This window comes from Helianthus annuus, chromosome 2, assembly GCF_002127325.2.
Source record: "Helianthus annuus cultivar XRQ/B chromosome 2, HanXRQr2.0-SUNRISE, whole genome shotgun sequence".
NCBI classification, from domain to species: domain Eukaryota; kingdom Viridiplantae; phylum Streptophyta; class Magnoliopsida; order Asterales; family Asteraceae; genus Helianthus; species Helianthus annuus.
Genome location: NC_035434.2, coordinates 41,544,038 through 41,562,757, shown reverse-complemented (window position 1 = coordinate 41,562,757; position 18,720 = coordinate 41,544,038).

Sequence of the window (18,720 nt, the reverse complement as noted above, 5' to 3'; positions counted from 1 at the left end):
ATGAAGTGCTCGATAAAAATTGATTTGAATATGATGCTCCCAATACATCCTATGATGTTTTGAATTGAATATGTGTAATAGACAGGTTCAACAATTGAATTTGATTTCGGCGCAAGCCGGGAATAAATGCATGTATCAACAAGACAACTTTCGGCATGGTCGCAACGAAAACCATGTATGTAACTTGAAAAAAAAAAGAAATTTCAAGAAAATGTGTTGACTTGATAACAAAGAAGCCAACAATTTCAATAACGCGGGTCATTCGAATCTCAAATCAATAATTAGATTTAGCGAAATAATATTTGAATCCTTGATGGAACACTTATTCGAAATGAAACCACATACGTAACAAACGATGCATGCGTAACATATGAATTTTCAAGACATGAAGTAAACGAGTATTCGCTATAATGGAAGAAATGTTCGTGGTACGGTGACCAATAAGAGCAGTAGAGATACGAAAATCTACTCAGTAAATGCGAAAGTCGAAATTTCAATAAAAGAAATTTAAGGACTTTACCTGGGGTTGCATGTGACGTCCGATTGTTAGGTGACATTACCATGGAATGTCAAACATAGCGTATTCGTCGTTAACCAAAATAGGGGGATGGGTAGACGTACGTCTTTCCCTTGGAGTAATTCGTGTCGTTGCAGGATCGCGTGAAAAGTTGTCGTTTCCTGGCCGTTAGTTCTCCTGCTGACATGAATCTAGCGTCGTCGTTGAATTGCGCCATCGTGTCTTTTCAAAGGCCTCGCCTCGATAGTCGTATGTGTCGTACTTCAACCTCCGTTGATGTATAGCTTAAGTTTCACGTATACCTGTGCACTAGCGTTGTGTGCCGCGTAGAAGGTGATGTACCCCGACATCCGTTGACGTAGAAATTGAGTTCCATGTATTCTCGTGCGCTAGCGTTTCGTTTTGCATAGAATGTGATGTACTCCGACATCCGTTGACGTAAAATTGAGTTCCATGTATTCTCGTGCGCTAGTGTTTCGTTATACGTAGGTTGTCTGCTCGGGAAGTCAAAATATCATAGACAACATGGATAATAATATGTGCCCGAGTTAATATTCGCGGTTCCTACGTGATGACCTTTAATAAACACACACATGCACAAATAATCAATCATATAATCAAATAAACATGTTAGTCACCAATAAGCAATCAAGTAATTCCCCTAGTCCCACTAGTCTATCCTCCCAGCCTCTCAGACTGAATCTCCTTTTCCGAAGGTCTTAAATGCATGTTTCCTAAACTCTTAGAGTTTTGTGTACTGTATGTAATTGTTTTGTGTACCGTGTATAAAACATCACAATAGTGTATGTTTGAAAAAAAAATTTGACTGTTTGCTTTTCGGCAACGGTTGGAGACCATATTCGAGTACTAGGCGTTCTGTATGTATTCAACGTCTTAATAGTCTAAGTCCCAGAGAAAAGTGAGGTTAGAGCCTAGGTATCACAACAGAAACCTAATTCGCTGTAACCTATAGCTCTGATACCAATCTGTCACACCACGAAATATCAGAGCATTGGCGTGACTGGACAGGTATCTTCATTGCACAGCGGAAGCAAATAAGCTAAGTCTTTCTAGAAACTGGACGCCCACTAAGTACTCGAGTCTCCAATGGTCCTCCTATTCCAACCGTGCCTTGACTTTGAAAAGCAACCTGAGAAAGAAACATGCGAAAAAGTCAACATAAAGTTGAGCGAGTCCATAGTTTGTTTGTAAAAGATTTGAAATAAATCTTTTGAGTTGTGAAAGATTTGAAATAAACCTTTTGAGTTGAGAAAGATTTGAAATAAATCTTTGGAATAACCGGTTTTTGAAATAGTATTGAGAAAACGAATCAAAAGTCATTTTCTTGCCAAGTTATATGGAAACGTTGTGTTTGTAACATAGTATGTTCATGAAAACCATGTATTTGTAAAGTCTTGTATTTGTAATGTTCGCATAACCGCCAATGCCCACCCTGACTTTGACTCCATACCCGCATAATCTTATGCTTTGAATTTTGTATAAAACATGGTATTTAATTTGTATGAACAAGTAGTTTCGTAAGTATATATGTCCCTGGTATGCAGCAAATAAGGAAAAAGAGATCACCAATGGTTTGCAAGGCCATTGATATGTGTGAAGTGCAAGTAGGAAGACTCAAACCTAGCGGATTTATGCGTTGGGCACAAAGTCACCCCGAGGTCCGTACTGTTGGGCCTGGGGCTGGGCTCGCTACACCCAGATAGATCTACCGCTCCTGTCCCTCGGTCCTACCCTGAGGATTAATGGCCTCAAGTTTCCGCCTACCCACTCACATGATCTAAGTAGTAAACCCTCCTTAAGCTAACCATACCATGTATAAAAATGTCTGTAAGTGTCTGAAATCATTGTACATGTATTTTACCCCAGTCTCTAAGACTGATCCTACCTCAGTCTCTAAGACTGATCCTTCCTCAATCTTATCACCAGATGATCTCATCCTTAGTCATGAAAATCATTCACCTTTTGATAATACGCATTTGTTTTGTAAAAACCGGTATGTTTAGTATGAACCTTTCGTAAATCATTTGAGTTCCTCGAAATCCCTTCGTAATATGATTTAGAAATACGAGTTTTGCGTTTGTTCCAAAACTTTGTAAGTTCTTGCAAAACGTACTTTGTCTAAAAATATACAGTCTTTGTTTGTCGAAAACTTTGTATGTCTTGAAAAACGTGCATGTCTTTCCACCCTGAAAACATTTACAAAAATGTAAAACAGTAAAAAGTGGGGGTTATGAACTCGCCTGAATATTCCTGTGCAAAGCTAGCTAATTACGACTTCGTGATGTCGCTTCCAAGATGAGACTCGCTAGCGTGCATCCTACAATATTCCTAACATGGAATATCTAATAAGTTTCTAAATAACGCAGTATCTAAACTACGTGTCATCGAGCTCTACCGAATCGTTAACCGAACGATTCGACGGTAAGTTATTGACTTAACGGAAATGAGTAAGTTATACCCGTTTAGCTTCGCTTAATGTCGTAAGTAATCAATAAGTCTCAAAAAGACTTGATTCTCGAGAGATTTAAAGACAAATAAATATTTATATAAAAATATAAATATGTTGTTGTAATTGCGTTAGCCGTCTCGAGAAGTCGTATGTGTATAAAAGAATATTTATACGAAAATAGTATATGACAAGCTCGTATTATATATCGCGTTTGATATTTGAAGTAAATATATAAACTATACTTACTTTGTAAAACGAATAAGTGTCGTTTGAACTTTGAAATAAGGAAATAAATTATATTTATCCTCAAAAAAAGAAGCTGTATTTCCCGATTGTTAGAATAAATATAAACTATATTTATTTTCATGAAACGGCTTCGTAGTGTTCGATGTTTGAGATAAATATATTTATTTTTATAAAACATTTTCGTGTTATACGAAAGTTTGAAATAAATGTAAACTACATTTATTTTTATAAAATAGTTGTCGTAAATAATTCCGAATCGTCGCTTTCGTGATGTTGTGAAATGTCGTTGAAAGTAATATATACCTGTATTTTGTTTTATAAAAGTCATTTGTAGTCGATCGGTTCTGCTTCATTTTATAATAAAACGTAATTATTTTACGGATTTTCTCGAAAAACGGGCAGAGTTTCCTCTGTTTTTGGACGCCCCGACAACTAAAGTGTCGTTATTTTTTTATCAAAATCCAATCAATTCAATCAATATAATAAATATTAATTCAACAATTAATCAATCCAAATATATAATTTTCGCCAAATATATCATAATTTAACTGTATTCTCGTCGATTGGTTCGAGCTCGTTTTTCACGTGTAGAAACATAAAAGTATACGAATAATGAAATGAATTTCGCCATAAAATTTTTACCACTCTTCGTGTCGAAATGTAAACGGGTTGACCGAGTTGACTCAGTAAGTTGACCAGCTGAGCTGACCGAGTCAACCGGGTTGACCGGCTGAGTTGACTCGGTTGACTGAGTTGAACTGAGTTACGCCGAGTTAAGCCGAGTTAAGCTAAAGCACACCGAGTTGGACCGAGTCAAGCTGAGTCAGACCAAGTTTGACTTGTTGACCTGAGACGAGTCTAGACTGAGTCGACTCGCTGACTGAGTCAACCGAACCGAGCCTCCTAACCGAGTCTGACCTGAGCAGATTCGAACCAAAAGATATCAAACCAACACTAAGCTCTGAACCGAAACAAAACATAACCCGAACCTGTAAGACTTTCACTCGAACCTATACCGAGACTTGACCCGCAACTGAACCAACCTGAACCACTCCACGTCGAAGCCTGCCGGATAAAGTCAAGGACCACCGGTCGTTGACACGAACCCCCGGTCCGAGACGTAACCCACCGGACCCTGGTCATGGACTGCCGGTCCGAGACGTAACCCAGCGGACCGAGATGCAGCCCACCGCCACTCACCACCACCGTCGGCTCCTCCACCGCCGCCGCCGTACAGCTTCCGATGCGGCTCCGATAGCCGTCGGGCCTCACCGCCATCACCAGAAAATAGAACCGAGCGGCAGTCCGAGCTTTTGACCGCCGGTTCTTCATCTCTTCCGGTCTCTCTCTCTCTCTCGGTCTCTCTCTCTCTCTCCCGCTTCTGTCTTCAGCCGCCGCTCACCACCACCCGACTATGGTGGTGGTGGTTGTTTCTGCTCAATCGAGGGGGGGGGGTTTGTGGGTGTGTGAAGAGTTGAGAGAGATATAGGTGCTTGTGTGTGTGATCTGGCCGGAAACCGGCGCCGAACGACCGGATTTTGCTCCGGTTGCCGGAGTTCAGTCGAGAGAGAGAGCATGTTGTGTTGTCTGGTTTGTGAATGCTCTGCATAAGAATGGAAAGGATGAAGGGCACGTGGTATTTTATAAGCAGGAGGTTTGTAAATGGGCTTTGGGCTTGGGCCCGAGGCCCACAAGCCCAACTCTCGCGTTTTAGGTGGTCCGAACGTACTAACGTATCCGTTAATAAAACCCGATAGCCATCCAAGTTCATAAAATATAATTTGCGAAATTTTAAGGGCGATAATTGATGTTCGCGCGTTCGTTTGTCAATAACGGTAATAATCGCGAGGAATTTACATCGTTGCCGTCTTTTACCCGTTTTTCGATCTGATTTCGGATACGGTAGTTGAAATTTAATTACGAACTAAATAAATCGTAAAAATTTAATATTTTTCGGCGTTGTCAGAATTTTGTACGGTTTCAATCCGTTGCCGTCTAACGTTTCGCAGGTCTCTCTGTAAACCATCGTTCGCGCTTTGTTAAGATGGATAGGCGTTCCCAGGCACTCCAAAGGCCTAATTACATTAATTTGCTTTGTAAACACTAATTATTATTGCGTTAATCCTCTATTAATCACATAATTAGGATCCGTAAATTACCGGTTGTCACATTCTCCCCCTGTTACAGAAATTTCGTCCTCGAAATTTAGATTATGTTATCTCTTCAGAATTGTGTTTCAAGAGTTGATGTCAAGGGAAACAAGATGTATAGATACAGTCACTAGTTAACTAAGTTAACAGGATCCAACAATGAACAGGAACTCCGACCAATCGAATTCCATATGAATGTTTATAACATGTAAACGAGTTCTAGAAGTAATGACATCCACTGGATGAACTTAGAATCAACAATCTCAAATATAATAGTTTGCATGAAATGCTCGATCGTGATCAGCACAAGCAGCAAGTTATACCGACGCCTCAAGGTGTCGTAATGAATGAAATAATTCAATAATACCGGTGATCGAACAAGTATCACCTGTGTTTTGCATGAAACGATCGATCATAATTAGCCCAAGCTACAAGTTTGTACCAACACCACAAGGTGTCGTAATGATTTAAACAATCCAATAATAGCGGTGATCAAACAATTTCACCGTGTTTGAAGTCCAATGAATGCACAGTAATGGGAATCTGAAAGTTTGTTTCAAATGACATCATAGAATTTTCAATTGAAAATGAAACATCAAAGAAATAATGTTCTCGATCGAATATGAAGAAGAAATGAATATCGCAAAACATTCGATTGATGTTGAAAGGACCGTTAGGGGGTACACAGGAATGTAAAAATGAATTTGTGTACCACTGTCTTAACACACTATTGTATCAAGACCGCTTTGATATAATAAATCGAAGTGGATTTAAAAACAAATCAATGAATAATTATTTAAATCCATGAATATGATGTGTATACGAGATTAGCGCAAGCTTCAAATTAGTGAAAATCACCATCACATGGTGTCAGAATCAACAAACAACTTAAGGGAGTCGTAGACCAAACAAGTCTACAACGATTCAGAACAAATGAAGTGCTCGATAAAAATTGATTTGAATATGATGCTCCCAATACATCCTATGATGTTTTGAATTGAATATGTGTAATAGACAGGTTCAACAATTGAATTTGATTTCGGCGCAAGCCGGGAATAAATGCATGTATCAACAAGACAACTTTCGGCATGGTCGCAACGAAAACCATGTATGTAACTTGAAAAAAAAGGAAATTTCAAGAAAATGTGTTGACTTGATAACAAAGAAGCCAACAATTTCAATAATGCGGGTCATTCGAATCTCAAATCAATAATTAGATTTAGCGAAATAATATTTGAATCCTTGATGGAACGCTTATTCGAAATGAAACCACATGCGTAACAAACGATGCATGCGTAACATATGAATTTTCAAGACATGAAGTAAACGAGTATTCGCTATAATGGAAGAAATGTTCGTGGTACGGTGACCAATAAGAGCAGTAGAGATACGAAAATCTACTCAGTAAATGCGAAAGTCGAAATTTCAATAAAAGAAATTTAAGGACTTTACCTGGGGTTGCATGTGACGTCCGATTGTTAGGTGACATTACCATGGAATGTCAAACATAGCGTATTCGTCGTTAACCGAAATAGGGGGATGGGTAGACGTACGTCTTTCCCTTGGAGTGATTCGTGTCGTTGCAGGATCGCGTGAAAAGTTGTCGTTTCCTGGCCGTTAGTTTTCCTGCTGACAGGAATCTAGCGTCGTCGTTGAATTGCGCCATCGTGTCTTTTCAAAGGCCTCGCCTCGATAGTCGTATGTGTCGTACTTCAACCTCCGTTGATGTATAGCTTAAGTTTCACGTATACCTGTGCACTAGCGTTGTGTGCCGCGTAGAAGGTGATGTACCCCGACATCCGTTGACGTAGAAATTGAGTTCCATGTATTCTCGTGCGCTAGTGTTTCGTTTTGCGTAGAATGTGATGTACTCCGACATCCGTTGACGTAAAATTGAGTTCCATGTATTCTCGTGCGCTAGTGTTTCGTTATACGTAGGCTGTCTGCTCGGGAAGTCAAAATATCATAGACAACATGGATAATAATATGTGCCCGAGTTAATATTCGCGGTTCCTACGTGATGACCTTTAATAAACACACACATGCGCAAATAATCAATCATATAATCAAATAAACATGTTAGTCACCAATAAGCATTCAAGTAATTCCCCTAGTCCCACTAGTCTATCCTCCCAGCCTCTCAGACTGATCTCCTTTTCCGAAGGTCTTAAATGCATGTTTCCTAAACTCTTAGAGTTTTGTGTACTATATGTAATTGTTTTATGTACCGTGTATAAAACATCACAATAGCGTATGTTTGAAAACAAAATTTTGACTGTTTGCTTTTAGGCAACGGTTGGAGACCATATTCGAGTACTAGGCGTTCTGTATGTATTCAACGTCTTTATAGTCTAAGTCCCAGAGAAAAGTGAGGTTAGAGCCTAGGTATCACAACAGAAACCTAATTCGCTGTAACCTATAGCTCTGATACCAATCTGTCACACCCCGAAATATCAGAGCATTGGCGTGACTGGACTGGTATCTTCATTGCACAGCGGAAGCAAATAAGCTAAGTCTTTCTAGAAACTGGACGCCCACTAAGTACTCGGGTCTCCAATGGTCCTCCTATTCCAACCGTGCCTTGACTTTGAAAAGCAACCTGAGAAAGAAACATGCGAAAAAGTCAACATAAAGTTGAGCGAGTCCATAGTTTGTTTGTAAAAGATTTGAAATAAATCTTTTGAGTTGTGAAAGATTTGAAATAAACCTTTTGAGTTGAGAAAGATTTGAAATAAATCTTTGGAATAACCGGTTTTTGAAATAGTATTGAGAAAACGAATCAAAAGTCATTTTCTTGTCAAGTTATATGGAAACGTTGTGTTTGTAACATAGTTTGTTCATGAAAACCATGTATTTGTAAAGTCTTGTATTTGTAATGTTCGCATAACCGCCAATGCCCACCCTGACTTTGACTCCATACCCGCATAATCTTATGCTTTGAATTTTGTATAAAACATGGTATTTAATTTGTATGAACAAGTAGTTTCGTAAGTATATATGTCCCTGGTATGCAGCAAATAAGGAAAAAGAGATCACCAATGGTTTGCAAGGCCATTGATATGTGTGAAGTGCAAGTAGGAAGACTCAAACCTAGCGGATTTATGCGTTGGGCACAAAGTCACCCCGAGGTCCGTACTATTGGGCCTGGGGCTGGGCTCGCTACACCCAGATAGATCTACCGCTCCTGTCCCTCGGTCCTACCCTGAGGATTAATGGCCTCAAGTTTCCGCCTACCCACTCACATGATCTAAGTAGTAAACCCTCCTTAAGCTAACCATACCATGTATAAAAATGTCTGTAAGTGTCTGAAATCATTGTACATGTATTTTACCCCAGTCTCTAAGACTGATCCTACCTCAGTCTCTAAGACTGATCCTTCCTCAATCTTATCACCAGATGATCTCATCCCTAGTCATGAAAATCATTCACCTTTCGATAATACGCATTTGTTTTGTAAAAACCGGTATGTTTAGTATGAACCTTTCGTAAATCATTTGAGTTCCTCGAAATCCCTTCGTAATATGATTTAGAAAAACGAGTTTTGCGTTTGTTCAAAAACTTTGTAAGTTCTTGCAAAATGTACTTTGTCTAAAAATATACAGTCTTTGTTTGTCGAAAACTTTGTATGTCTTGAAAAACATGCATGTCTTTCCACCCTGAAAACATTTACAAAAATGTAAAACAGTAAAAAGTGGGGGTTATGAACTCGCCTGAATATTCCTGTGCAAAGCTAGCTAATTACGACTTCGTGATGTCGCTTCCAAGATGAGACTCGCTAGCGTGCATCCTACAATATTCCTAACATGGAATATCTAATAAGTTTCTAAATAACGCAGTATCTAAACTACGTGTCATCGAGCTCTACCGAATCGTTAACCGAACGATTCGACGGTAAGTTATTGACTTAACGGAAATGAGTAAGTTATACCCGTTTAGCTTCGCTTAATGTCGTAAGTAATCAATAAGTCTCAAAAAGACTTGATTCTCGAGAGATTTAAAGACAAATAAATATTTATATAAAAATATAAATATGTTGTTGTAATTGCGTTAGCCGTCTCGAGAAGTCGTATGTGTATAAAAGAATATTTATACGAAAATAGTATATGACAAGCTCGTATTATATATCGCGTTTGATATTTGAAGTAAATATATAAACTATACTTACTTTGTAAAACGAATAAGTATCGTTTGAACTTTGAAATAAGGAAATAAATTATATTTATCCTCAAAAAAAGAAGCTGTATTGCTCGATTGTTAGAATAAATATAAACTATATTTATTTTCATGAAACGGCTTCGTAGTGTTCGATGTTTGAGATAAATATATTTATTTTTATAAAACATTTTCGTGTTATACGAAAGTTTGAAATAAATGTAAACTACATTTATTTTTATAAAATAGTTGTCGTAAATAATTCCGAATCGTCGCTTTCGTGATGTTGTGAAATGTCGTTGAAAGTAATATATACCTGTATTTTGTTTTATAAAAATCATTTGTAGTCGATCGGTTCTGCTTCATTTTATAATAAAACGTAATTATTTTACGGATTTTCTCGAAAAACGGGCAGAGTTTCCTCTGTTTTTGGACGCCCCGACAACTAAAGTGTCGTTATTTTTATCAAAATCCAATCAATTCAATCAATATAATAAATATTAATTCAACAATTAATCAATCCAAATATATAATTTTCGCCAAATATATCATAATTTAACTGTATTCTCGTCGATTGGTTCGAGCTCGTTTTTCACGTGTAGAAACATAAAAGTATACGAATAATGAAATGAATTTCGCCATAAAATTTTTACCACTCTTCGTGTCGAAATGTAAACGGGTTGACCGAGTTGACTCAGTAAGTTGACCAGCTGAGCTGACCGAGTCAACCGGGTTGACCGGCTGAGTTGACTCGGTTGACTGAGTTGAACTGAGTTACGCCGAGTTAAGCCGAGTTAAGCTAAAGCACACCGAGTTGGACCGAGTCAAGCTGAGTCGGACCAAGTTTGACTTGTTGACCTGAGACGAGTCTAGACTGAGTCGGCTCGCTGACTGAGTCAACGGAACCGAGCCTCCTAACCGAGTCTGACCTGAGCAGATTCGAACCAAAAGATATCAAACCAACACTAAGCTCTGAACCGAAACAAAACATAACCCGAACCTGTAAGACTTTCACTCGAACCTGAACCGAGACTTGACCCGCAACTGAACCAACCTGAACCACTCCACGTCGAAGCCTGCCGGATAAAGTCAAGGACCACCGGTCGTTGACACGAACCCCCCGGTCCGAGACGTAACCTACCGGACCCTGGTCATGGACTGCCAGTCTGAGACGTAACCCAGCGGACCGAGATGCAGCCCACCGCCACCGCCGGCTACTCCACCGCCGCCGCCGTACAGCTTCCGATGCGGCTCCGATAGCCGTCGGGCCTCACCGCCATCACCAGAAAACAGAACCGACCGGCGGTCCGAGCTTTTGACCGCCGGTTCTTCATCTCTTCCGGTCTCTCTCTCTCTCTCGGTCTCTCTCTCTCTCCCGCTTCTGTCTTCAGCCGCCGTTCACCACCACCCGGCTGTGGTGGTGGTGGTTGTTTCTGCTCAATCGAGGGGGGGGGGGTTTGTGGGTGTGTGAAGAGTTGAGAGAGATATAGGTGCTTGTGTGTGTGATCTGGCCGGAAACTGGCGCCGAACGGCCGGATTTTGCTCCGGTTGCCGGAGTTCAGTCGAGAGAGAGAGCATGTTGTGTTGTCTGGTTTGTGAATGCTCTGCATAAGAATGGAAAGGATGAAGGGCACGTGGTATTTTATAAGCAGGAGGTTTGTAAATGGGCTTTGAGCTTGGGCCCGAGGCCCACAAGTCCAACTCTCGCGTTTGAGGTGGTCCGAATGTACTTACGTATCCGTTAATAAAACCCGATCGCCATCCAAGTTCGTAAAATATAATTTGCGAAATTTTAAGGTCGATAATTGATGTTCGCGCGTTCGTTTATCAATAACGGTAATAATCGCGAGGAATTTACATCGTTGCCGTCTTTTACCCGTTTTTCGATCTGATTTCGGATACGGTAGTTGAAATTTAATTACGAACTAAATAAATCGTAAAAATTTAATATTTTTCGGCGTTGTCAGAATTTTGTACGGTTTCAATCCGTTGCCGTCTAACGTTTCGCAGGTCTCTCTGTAAACCATCGTTCGCGCTTTGTTAAGATGGATAGGCGTTCCCAGGCACTCCAAAGGCCTAATTACATTAATTTGCTTTGTAAACACTAATTATTATTGCGTTAATCCTCTATTAATCACGTAATTAAGATCCGTAAATTACCGGTTGTCACATTCTCCCCCTGTTACAGAAATTTCGTCCTTGAAATTTAGATTATGTTATCTCTTCAGAATTGTGTTTCAAGAGTTGATGTCAAGGGAAACAAGATGTATAGATACAGTCACTAGTTAACTAAGTTAACAGGATCCAACAATGAACAGGAACTCCGACCAATCGAATTCCATATGAATGTTTATAACATGTAAACGAGTTCTAGAAGCAATGACATCCACTGGATGAACTTAGAATCAACAATCTCAAATATAATAGTTTGCATGAAACGCTCGATCGTGATCAGCACAAGCAGCAAGTTATACCGACGCCTCAAGGTGTCGTAATGAATGAAATAATTCAATAATACCGGTGATCGAACAAGTATCACCTGTGTTTTGCATGAAACAATCAATCATGATTAGCCCAAGCTACAAGTTTGTACCAACACCACAAGGTGTCGTAATGATTTAAACAATCCAATAATAGCGGTGATCAAACAATTTCACCGTGTTTGAAGTCCAATGAATGCACAGTAATGGGAATCTGAAAGTTTGTTTCAAATGACATCATAGAATTTTCAATTGAAAATGAAACATCAAAGAAATAATGTTCTCGATCGAAGATGAAGAAGCAATAAATATCGCAAAACATTCGATTGATGTTGAAAGGACCGTTAGGGGGTACACAGGAATGTAAAAATGAATTTGTGTACCACTGTCTTAACACACTATTGTATCAAGACCGCTTTGATATAATAAATCAAAGTAGATTTAAAAACAAATCAATGAATAATTATTTAAATCCATGAATATGATGTGTATACGAGATTAGCGCAAGCTTCAAATTAGTGAAAATCACCATCACATGGTGTCAGAATCAACAAACAACTTAAGGGAGTCGTAGACCAAACAAGTCTACAACGATTCAGAACAAATGAAGTGCTCGATAAAAATTGATTTGAATATGATGCTCCCAATACATCCTATGATGTTTTGAATTGAATATGTGTAATAGACAGGTTCAACAATTGAATTTGATTTCGGCGCAAGCCGGGAATAAATGCATGTATCAACAAGACAACTTTCGGCATGGTCGCAACGAAAACCATGTATGTAACTTGAAAAAAAAGGAAATTTCAAGAAAATTTGTTGACTTGATAACAAAGAAGCCAACAATTTCAATAATGCGGGTCATTCGAATCTCAAATCAATAATTAGATTTAGCGAAATAATACTTGAATCCTTGATGGAACGCTTATTCGAAATGAAACCACATGCGTAACAAACGATGCATGCGTAACATATGAATTTTCAAGACATGAAGTAAACGAGTATTCGCTATAATGGAAGAAATGTTCGTGGTACGGTGACCAATAAGAGCAGTAGAGATACGAAAATCTACTCAGTAAATGCGAAAGTCGAAATTTCAATAAAAGAAATTTAAGGACTTTACCTGGGGTTGCATGTGACGTCCGATTGTTAGGTGACATTACCATGGAATGTCAAACATAGCGTATTCGTCGTTAACCGAAATAGGGGGATGGGTAGACGTACGTCTTTCCCTTGGAGTGATTCGTGTCGTTGCAGGATCGCGTGAAAAGTTGTCGTTTCCTGGCCGTTAGTTTTCCTGCTGACAGGAATCTAGCGTCGTCGTTGAATTGCGCCATCGTGTCTTTTCAAAGGCCTCGCCTCGATAGTCGTATGTGTCGTACTTCAACCTCCGTTGATGTATAGCTTAAGTTTCACGTATACCTGTGCACTAGCGTTGTGTGCCGCGTAGAAGGTGATGTACCCCGACATCCGTTGACGTAGAAATTGAGTTCCATGTATTCTCGTGCGCTAGCGTTTCGTTTTGCGTAGAATGTGATGTACTCCAACATCCGTTGACGTAAAATTGAGTTCCATGTATTCTCGTGCGCTAGTGTTTCGTTATACGTAGGTTGTCTGCTCGGGAAGTCAAAATATCATAGACAACATGGATAATAATATGTGCCCGAGTTAATATTCGCGGTTCCTACGTGATGACCTTTAATAAACACACACATGCGCAAATAATCAATCATATAATCAAATAAACATGTTAGTCACCAATAAGCAATCAAGTAATTCCCCTAGTCCCACTAGTCTATCCTCCCAGCCTCTCAGACTGAATCTCCTTTTCCGAAGGTCTTAAATGCATGTTTCCTAATCTCTCAGAGTTTTGTGTACTGTATGTAATTGTTTTATGTACCGTGTATAAAACATCACAATAGCGTATGTTTGAAAACAAAATTTTGACTGTTTGCTTTTCGGCAACGGTTGGAGACCATATTCGAGTACTAGGTGTTCTGTATGTATTCAACGTCTTAATAGTCTAAGTCCCAGAGAAAAGTGAGGTTAGAGCCTAGGTATCACAACAGAAACCTAATTCGCTGTAACCTATAGCTCTGATACCAATCTGTCACACCCCGAAATATTAGAGCATTGGCGTGACTGGACTGGTATCTTCATTGCACAGCGGAAGCAAATAAGCTAAGTCTTTCTAGAATCTGGAAGCCCACTAAGTACTCGAGTCTCCAATGGTCCTCCTATTCCAACCGTGCCTTGACTTTGAAAAGCAACCTGAGAAAGAAACATGCGAAAAAGTCAACATAAAGTTGAGCGAGTCCATAGTTTGTTTGTAAAAGATTTGAAATAAATCTTTTGAGTTGTGAAAGATTTGAAATAAACCTTTTGAGTTGAGAAAGATTTGAAATAAATCTTTGGAATAACCGGTTTTTGAAATAGTATTGAGAAAACGAATCAAAAGTCATTTTCTTGTCAAGTTATATGGAAACGTTGTGTTTGTAACATAGTTTGTTCATGAAAACCATGTATTTGTAAAGTCTTGTATTTGTAATGTTCGCATAACCGCCAATGCCCACCCTGACTTTGACTCCATACCCGCATAATCTTATGCTTTGAATTTTGTATAAAACATGGTATTTAATTTGTATGAACAAGTAGTTTCGTAAGTATATATGTCCCTGGTATGCAGCAAATAAGGAAAAAGAGATCACCAATGGTTTGCAAGGCCATTGATATGTGTGAAGTGCAAGTAGGAAGACTCAAACCTAGCGGATTTATGCGTTGGGCACAAAGTCACCCCGAGGTCCGTACTGTTGGGCCTGGGGCTGGGCTCGCTACACCCAGATAGATCTACCGCTCCTGTCCCTCGGTCCTACCCTGAGGATTAATGGCCTCAAGTTTCCGCCTACCCACTCACATGATCTAAGTAGTAAACCCTCCTTAAGCTAACCATACCATGTATAAAAATGTCTGTAAGTGTCTGAAATCATTGTACATGTATTTTACCCCAGTCTCTAAGACTGATCCTCCCTCAGTCTCTAAGACTGATCCTTCCTCAATCTTATCACCAGATGATCTCATCCCTAGTCATGAAAATCATTCACCTTTCGATAATACGCATTTGTTTTGTAAAAACCGGTATGTTTAGTATGAACCTTTCGTAAGTCATTTGAGTTCCTCGAAATCCCTTCGTAATATGATTTAGAAATACGAGTTTTGCGTTTGTACCAAAACTTTGTAAGTTCTTGCAAAACGTACTTTGTCTAAAAATATACAGTCTTTGTTTGTCGAAAACTTTGTATGTCTTGAAAAACGTGCATGTCTTTCCACCCCGAAAACATTTACAAAAATGTAAAACAGTAAAAAGTGGGGGTTATGAACTCGCCTGAATATTCCTGTGCAAAGCTAGCTAATTACGACTTCGTGATGTCGCTTCCAAGATGAGACTCGCTTGCTTGCATCCTACAATATTCCTAACACGGAATATCTAATAAGTTTCTAAATAACACAGTATCTAAACTACGTGTCATCGAGCTCTACCGAATCGTTAATCGAACGATTCGACGGTAAGTTATTGACTTAACGGAAATGAGTAAGTTATACCCGTTTAGCTTCGCTTAATGTTGTAAGTAATCAATAAGTCTCAAAAAGACTTGATTCTCGAGAGATTTAAAAACAAATAACTATTTATATAAAAATATAAATATGTTGTTGTAATTGCGTTAGCCGTCTCGAGAAGTCGTATGTGTATAAAAGAATATTTATACGAAAATAGTATATGACAAGCTCGTATTATATATCGCGTTTGATATTTGAAGTAAATATATAAACTATATTTACTTTGTAAAACGAATAAGTGTCGTTTGAACTTTGAAATAAGGAAATAAATTATATTTATCCTCAAAAAAAGAAGTCGTATTGCTCGATTGTTAGAATAAATATAAACTATATTTATTTTCATGAAACGGCTTCGTAGTGTTCGATGTTTGAGATAAATAAATTTATTTTTATAAAACATTTTCGTGTTATACGAAAGTTTGAAATAAATGTAAACTACATTTATTTTTATAAAATAGTTGTCGTAAATAATTCCGAATCGTCGCTTTCGTGATGTTGTGAAATGTCGTTGAAAGTAATATATACCTGTATTTTGTTTTATAAAATCATTTGTAGTCGATCGGTTCTGCTTCATTTTATAATAAAACGTAATTATTTTACGGATTTTCTCGAAAAACGGGCAGAGTTTCCTCTGTTTTTGGACGCCCCAACAACTAAAGTGTCGTTATTTTTATCAAAATCCAATCAATTCAATCAATATAATAAATATTAATTCAACAATTAATCAATCCAAATATATAATTTTCGCCAAATATATCATAATTTAACTGTATTCTCGTCGATTGGTTCGAGCTCGTTTTTCACGTGTAGAAACATAAAAGTATACGAATAATGAACTGAATTTCGCCATAAAATTTTTGCCACTCTTCGTGTCGAAATGTAAACGGGTTGACCGAGTTGACTCAGTAAGTTGACCAGCTGAGCTGACCGAGTCAACCGGGTTGACCGGCTGAGTTGACTCGGTTGACTGAGTTGAACTGAGTTACGCCGAGTTAAGCCGAGTTAAGCTAAAGCACACCGAGTTGGACCGAGTCAAGCTGAGTCGGACCAAGTTTGACTTGTTGACCTGAAACGAGTCTAGACTGAGTCGACTCGCTGACTGAGTCAACCGAACCGAGCCTCCTAACCGAGTCTGACCTGAGCAGATTCGAACCAAAAGATATCAAACCAACACTAAGCTCTGAACCGAAACAAAACATAACCCGAACCTGTAAGACTTTCACTCGAACCTGAACCGAGACTTGACCCGCAACTGAACCAACCTGAACCACTCCACGTCGAAGCCTGCCGGATAAAGTCAAGGACCACCGGTCATTGACACGAACCCCCCGGTCCGAGACGTAACCCACCGGACCCTGGTCATGGACTGCCAGTCCGAGACGTAACCCAGCGGACCGAGATGCAGCCCACCGCCACTCACCACCACCACCGGCTCCTCCACCGCCGCCGCCGTACAGCTTCCGATGCGGCTCCGATAGCCGTCGGGCCTCACCGCCATCACCAGAAAACAGAACCGACCGGCGGTCCGAGCTTTTGACCGCCGGTTCTTCATCTCTTCCGGTCTCTCTCTCTCTCAGTCTCTCTCTCTCCCGCTTCTGTCTTCAGCCGCCGCTCACCACCACCCGGCTGTGGTGGTGGTGGTTGTTTCTGCTCAATCGAGGGGGGGGGGGGTTGTGGGTGTGTGAAGAGATGAGAGAGATATAGGTGCTTGTGTGTGTGATCTGGCCAGAAACCGGCGCCGAACGGCCGGATTTTGCTCCGGTTGCCGGAGTTCAGTCGAGAGAGAGAGCATGTTGTGTTGTCTGGTTTGTGAATGCTTTGCATAAGAATGGAAAGGATGAGGGGCACGTGGTATTTTATAAGCAGGAGGTTTGTAAATGGGCTTTGGGCTTGGGCCCGAGGCCCACAAGCCCAACTCTCGCGTTTTAGGTGGTCCGAACGTACTTACGTATCCGTTAATAAAACCCGATCGCCATCCAAGTTCGTAAAATATAATTTGCGAAATTTTAAGGTCGATAATTGATGTTCGCGCGTTCGTTTGTCAATAACGGTAATAATCGCGAGGAATTTACATCGTTGCCATCTTTTACCCGTTTTTCGGATCTGATTTCCGATACGGTAGTTGAAATTTAATTACGAACTAAATAAATCGTAAAAATTTAATATTTTTCGGCGTTGTCAGAATTTTGTACGGTTTCAATCCGTTGCCGTCTAACGTTTCGCAGGTCTCTCTGTAAACCATCGTTCGCGCTTTGTTAAGATGGATAGGCGTTCCCAGGCACTCCAAAGGCCTAATTACATTAATTTGCTTTGTAAACACTAATTATTATTGCGTTAATCCTCTATTAATCACGTAATTAAGATCCGTAAATTACCGGTTGTCACATATAGAGCTATGTAGATAGAGGGCATATAAGGTTAATGACTTGTTCTCCAAGGTGCTTAACCGCCTATGCCAAGGTCCGTTGTGGGTTGGCTCACCGTTTACGAATGGCACACCGGCCCGCCGTGTTATTTAGCTCCGTTAATGAAGTCTTCGTTATTTGGTTAACGAGCATAGAATGGACCGTTGGGGAGCGATTTTTTAGGTCAAAAGAGCCGTTTGGGGGGAGGGGGTATCCGTTGGGGTTGGGTTTTAAATAATTTTTTTATTTACTATATATATAAAATTCAAACCATTTTAAAATTACACAACTTTCTACACCACAACACACCTTCAAAATCCACACTCTCTCAATTTAATATATGAATCCTTGGGATCCAAAACACCTGTTTTTTTTTTCTTTTTTTCCTTTTTTTTTCAAACACACAACAGAACCCACCCTTGTTAAATGAGGTAAACAACTCTTATAACCTTTTCGATTCAAGGTACTTCGACCAAGGCTACGTGTATCGTCCTACATAAGAAAGTTAACCCTCAACAAACTTGGAATATGATTTTGGTCTTGGTTTGATTCCAGAGAAGCAATTAATTTCCGACACACAACCGCCAACGCCAAGCGAACCGGAGTCATCACGCAAGAAAAAACGTGGTGGTAATAAGCGTGGTTCCAAGCGAACCAAAGAGGAAGCAGTCGGCAAATCGCATGA